We start from the raw sequence: 6,016 nt of genomic DNA on the forward strand, positions 1-6,016 counted from the left end.
AGATAATTACCCCATGGCCACACCATCGTGCCCCTCACTCTATAATAGCTGGAGATTATATTCCTAATGTGACTGGGAATGGGGACTGGAGGATAGATGTGTACTGGCTGGATTTTCTGTCTCACAGACCCTCCCCTCAATAAATTACCCTAAATAAGACTCTGTGTAAAGAGAGTATGGAGTGGCTTGCTTCATTTTTCAGTCTTCGAGGACCTTCTCAATCTGGAAGATACCTTACTGGCCCTCCTTGCCTTCTAAGAGGGTAATAATCTCAGTTCCACTATGTTACTCTTTTCTACCGACTAATAACACTTTGGTCAATCTTTTTACAGGTTGCTATTATGGTAGCTATAGGTGTAGGTATAGATATTATAATAAACATTTGTAATGTCATAATCTATAAGAACTATCCAAAAGTATAACCCATTTATACTATTCCTTGTGTTATTATTAAGTATTTCTACTTATGTTTTAAATTCCCAAACTATTTTTGTAAAATTTGCTTTAAGTACTGTATAGATTTATAAAGAAATTATGTAGAAACTGAAAAAATTACCCATATATTTACCAAACCTAATGCTCATCAGCCCTTCCTACAGATTTGACTTTCCATTTGGCATCATCATTTGAAGAATTTTTTTTTCCTTTCTTATAGTGTAGACCTGTTGGCAACAAATTTCCACAAGTTTTATTTGTCTGACAATCTTTTTTATTTTATTGTCTTCATTGAGGACCTATAGTTTTCCAATCTCATTTCAGAATTCATGGCATGCTGGAACCACTCTACGGTTTGTAATTTATTTTGTATGGCGAGTTTGGTGAAAGGGATAGTTGAGTGGCTCTCTGAGTTTCTGAGCTCCTGGAACAAATAGAACCCTGAATTCCTTGGTGGGTTGGAACATTGGGGCAGAGAAAACAATGAGAATGAGAGCAAGAGTAAGAGATTTTAACTTGAGGAGACAGAGAAATATCCAGATGTAGGTAATTACATAGAGTGAAACCAAGGAGTATTTCAAGTCAGAAAAGTCCGTCTATAAATTAGGTGGGAACAGCTCAAGTAAAAGAACACAGGCTTTGGAATCAGAGCCAATTTCAAATCCAGGCCTATTATTTATGAGATATGTGTGATACTAAGCAAATTTTCTAACTTTCTCCAACCCTATAATAATCTATAAAATGGGTGCAATGCACTGCATGGTATTGTTGCAAAAGCTAACTCTTTATACCTGTTACAGCACCTGGGACTAGAGATGCAGTCTGCTTCTCTTCTCTTCTGGAAGATCAAAACTGATTCTGATTCAGATTATAAATATACTGCTTTGTGTAAAATCTTCATGACCATTGGGCATCTTGTACTGAGAATTACATGTTCCCACTCCTCAAAATAAAATAGAAAGCAGAATTAACATAGTTGAGTCACTGTATCAATCAGGGGCCTGGCAGAAAATAGAGATTTTAATGATGGACTAGCTACAGAGGCATGGACTGTGGTAAGGAGAAAACAGATGTGGGAGCATGAGAGACAAATAACTCCAGGAAACCATTGTTAGCCTAAGACTGATGGGGTAGTGGGAAGAAATAGTGTTCCTGAGGCCCAGTGGGAGCCAGAGCTGTGGAGGAAATTTTGCCCAGCTGATGCTGCTCACAGAGGAACACAGACGTGCAAAGGCTGTATGAGAGTGGGGCGGGAGGACATTCCAAACACTTTCTCTTCCCACTCTCTGATCACCTAACAATATTTTTCTTTCACTGAATTCAATCAGAAGCCAGAAAGAAAGGGAGTTCAGGTGGTAACGCTGGTAAGAATAAGCCTGCTGGGTGAAGAGAATGCATCTGGAGGTGGAGTAAATGTGCAAATAACCAGCACATTCACCATGGAAAAATGTACCAAGGAAGGGAGACTAGCTGTTAGAGAAGGTAACTTGTGCCTCCCATTGTGAGGGTCTCACTCTTACTTTTGACTGCTGTGAATCCTGAGAAATTAGACTTAGCAAAAGACCTTACTCCACTTGCTAAAACTGGGATGGTGTCCCCTATCTCAAAAGTAACACTTCCTTTGGAAAACATCCACTCTTATCAGAGTTACCCACCTGATAGAAGTCTATGAAGCTTTTCTCACCTGGATTCCTTTCATTTCAAAATTAATGATCCAACTCCTACTATCCCTTTCAAGAGATTTCTTTTTGCCAGAATCCACATTCTCAGTAGACAAGCAATGCTTTCTGCACATCTCTCAGGGTTGGAAGCCTGGAATGATTATTTCCTCTTCTCTGTGTCAGTTAGCATTAATGGGAATGGGGACACACAAATTTGCTATTGTCATTCCTGACTACCTTCCACTCATTCTTCAAGTCTGGCTTTGAGATAACCTTCTCTAGGTGGGTAAGATGCCCCTCCAGTATACTCCCCATGTATCCTATACTTTCTTGCTTACCACTTCTGCCTAGATTTCATATTATTTGCTTTCTTGTCAGCATCCATTCCCTGGGCTCTAGTATTTAAGGAATGAGACAATGACTCCTAAGGAATTCACACAATGTATGACACTCAGTCTGTGATCAATAGTATTTATGGAATCAATGAATAGAGGAATATATGAATGAATAGGAACCATAGTGTAGCCGTGCTTACTTGATGCGGGTGCACATGAATACTCCTGTATTGTTACAACTCTTCTGGGCCTTGTCTTTAAAATGAACAAGGTTATCCTGATCTTTAAGATTCTTTTAAGAACTAAAATGAGGGACACCTGGGTAGCTCAGTGGTTGAGCGTCTGCCTATGGCTCAGGGCATGATCCTGGGTCTGAGGATTGAGTTCCGAGTCCTGCATCAGGCTCCCTGTGAGGAGCCTGCTTCTCCCTCTGTCTCTGCCTCTCTGTTTGTGTCTCTCATGAATAAATAAATAAAATCTTTAAAAAAAGAACTAAAATGAGGCATCTGTGTTTTATGAAAAATAACAAATATGGCAATAGTTATTGATTTCTTTTGAGAAGAAAGATGGGATGTTTATTTTCAGAGAATAAGGAGGTGGCATGCAGGTGTCACAGCATATCAAATATTGCTTTCCAATCAACCCTTGAGGATCCATTACTATGAGAGAAGAGTATAGTTATTGTTCACAACAACCCTAAGTGTAATGATACCAGAATTACTGAGTTTTGAAGAACTCATGTCATCATGCCTTATCATATACTTAAATGAGTCATATTCTTCAGACCACTTTTATTCTCCTAAACATGCTATAAAGTACTGAAAGTGAGAGTGTACAAGAAAAACAGAAGGCCAAGGATTGTGCTGGGATTCCATGGAAGTAAGAATCTCTGTGGGAGGCAGTACAGAAAACAGGGCATGGTGTGGTTTAAAGTCAAGAGCAAGGTTCCAGAGTCAACTAGAGATGGGCAGAAAGTCTAAGAGGCACAGGCCTCTTATGAGCTGTGTGATCTTGAACAAGCCATTTAATCTCTCTTAACCTATGAAATGGAAATCAGAATTCTTATAAATGTAGTGAATATCAAATCAGATATGAGATATAAAGAATCCAGTACATAGTAAGCATTAAACATATAACTACTGTGCAATTATAATGGGCACAAGTGATTATAGAATCACAGGTTACAAGAACCCATATAAGTTGTCCAGTTAATCTTGCTGAACTTAAATGACATGTCCATAATATTAGTTTTATCACTGTTAGGGCTTGTGGGCTGATTTCTTCCATTAGTAATAATACTTTACATATGAAGGATGAAACTTTATTGCAGTGTACAAACCAAATGAGAGGTTCCAAAGCCCTCATGCTAAGACTTATTGAACAAATGACTTGGATCAACTTTTTCTTGGATACAGATATGCAATGGATTTGATTCCTTTAAAATCCTCAAAACACTTTTCTAATTGTCTGTTGACCTAAGAAAACAACTAGCAATAACTTGATAAACTAGTTAAATTGCATGGATTTTTGGATATATACCCTTCAGACATGGCAATCTGTATATCTGAACATTTTCCATGTATTATCCCTCTAGCACCAAGTTATTTCAATAAGGCCTTAATTACTTTGCAATTTTCCTCAAATCCTAGTTTCTGTTACCTAGGAAAGATTTCGAAAAAGGAATTCCACACAAACTAATGAAATAGCTAAGAAGGAAAAAAAAATGTTCTTTGGATATAATTAGTATTCATTATGCAAGAGAAGTGTCACCAGGAATGGCAGGAGCCAATAAAAGCAAGTCACCAGAAAAATACTCCCTTCTTTCAATGGAATCTGTTCACAGTATCTATCAGTACACAGCACCATGTTCCTATTTAGTATAACAGTTACCACATCATTTAATTTGGTCTCCCTGCTGTATGAAAACAAGTTTGGACCCCTTCTGATGACAATAAATACGGACAGCAACTGTGTTTAACTGAATCACAAATTTAATAAATATTGAGGGACTGTTCTGTGCTAGGTACTCCAAGGGAATCAAAATGAGGCAGGGAAGTAAGCTTTCCTTTGAAGAGATTACTTTCCTTTTTTTAAAAAAAAGATTTTATTTATTTATTTGAGAGACAGAGCAGGAGGGAGAGGGAGAGAGAATTTGAAACAGAACTCTGCACTGAGGGCAGAACCCAATGTGAGGCTCGATCTCATGACCATGAGATCATGAGATCATGACCTGAGCCAAAACCAAGAGTCAGAGGCTTAACTAACTGAGCCACCTAGGTGCCTAGGTGCCCCTAAAGAGCTTGTTAGAAAAACAGGGGAAAAATGGCATATGAGATGCCCTTATACGAAGAACAAGACAAAAAAAAAAGCAATAAAAATAAGTGAGATTTAGTTAATATCTACATTGTGCTAGACATTGTTCTAAATAATTCACAGGCTGGTTGATCTTGTGATTACCCTTTGAGAAAGGCACTGATACTCCTTTTTTTTTTCCAGGTAGGGAAACAGGCACAGAGAAGTTAATTATCTTGCTCATGGTTACTAAGCTAGAAAGTGCTAAGTCTACGATTTGAATTCTGATAGACCTCCTAAGCCGATGCTTTCAAACAATACCTTTAAAACTATACCTTAAACTATAGACAGAACAAATGCCAAGGGAATGGAATGGATGGAAAAATTATTTTCAGATCTACCTCAGCATCCTCACCTGTAAAATGGGGATAACTATGATGCTTAATTCATATGAATGTTTATGAGATTAACCAAGACAATAATTATAAACTATTTCAAAATGAGACTGAAGTTCATACCTGAGCCATGCGGGATCCCTGAACCCGGAGTGGATATCAACCTTTCAGCACTTGCCTAAACAGGTTTACCCAACTAGGGGCACCTGTGCCCACTCTAGCCAGAGACTCACTCTGAGCACTAAGCATATTAGGACACAAATCAGCTTTCAGGGACGGTGGAGGGAGTTTACACTGTCCTAGGCATTAATCCAGGAGAGTACTCCAGATATTAGCTATTAGTGTGCCAACTCCAATCCACCATTTGAGATGGATTATAGACACTTGAGTTAAAAATGGGGCTCTGAAGAATGCTGGAAGCTTTTCTCACCTCTGAATTGGAGAGTTTCAAGGGGAAACTTTAAAAATGCCATTGAGATTTATACATCAAATTAAGTTGCTCCAGACATATATTTTCAAATGAAGGAAAAAAATTTAAGTCTTTTTAGAACAAAGCAAAGCATAAATAAAAATGAATAGATGAATGTATCTTCCCTTGGAGAATAATAATTATGGAGTAGAATGCCAGGATACAGATGTTAAAATATCAAACTTCTCAAATCAGGATTTGTCATTTTTTTCTGGGGTAAATTCTGTACTGTTCAATAAGACACTGTGAAACTGTTAATGTGGAGGAAATGTCAATACTGTTGGATACTGTTATATTAGAGGGAGTCACAAAATCTAACATTGGGACTTAAAATAATCTCAACACTTAGCTGGGAAATCAAGTAGAAACTGCAAAAGCATGACAGGAGTAATTATTTCAAGAACTCAGAAGAAATTAAAGTTCTCTGAC

Source organism: Nyctereutes procyonoides, unplaced genomic scaffold (assembly GCF_905146905.1).
Source record: "Nyctereutes procyonoides isolate TBG_1078 unplaced genomic scaffold, NYPRO_anot_genome, whole genome shotgun sequence".
In the NCBI taxonomy this organism is placed as follows: Eukaryota; Metazoa; Chordata; class Mammalia; order Carnivora; family Canidae; genus Nyctereutes; species Nyctereutes procyonoides.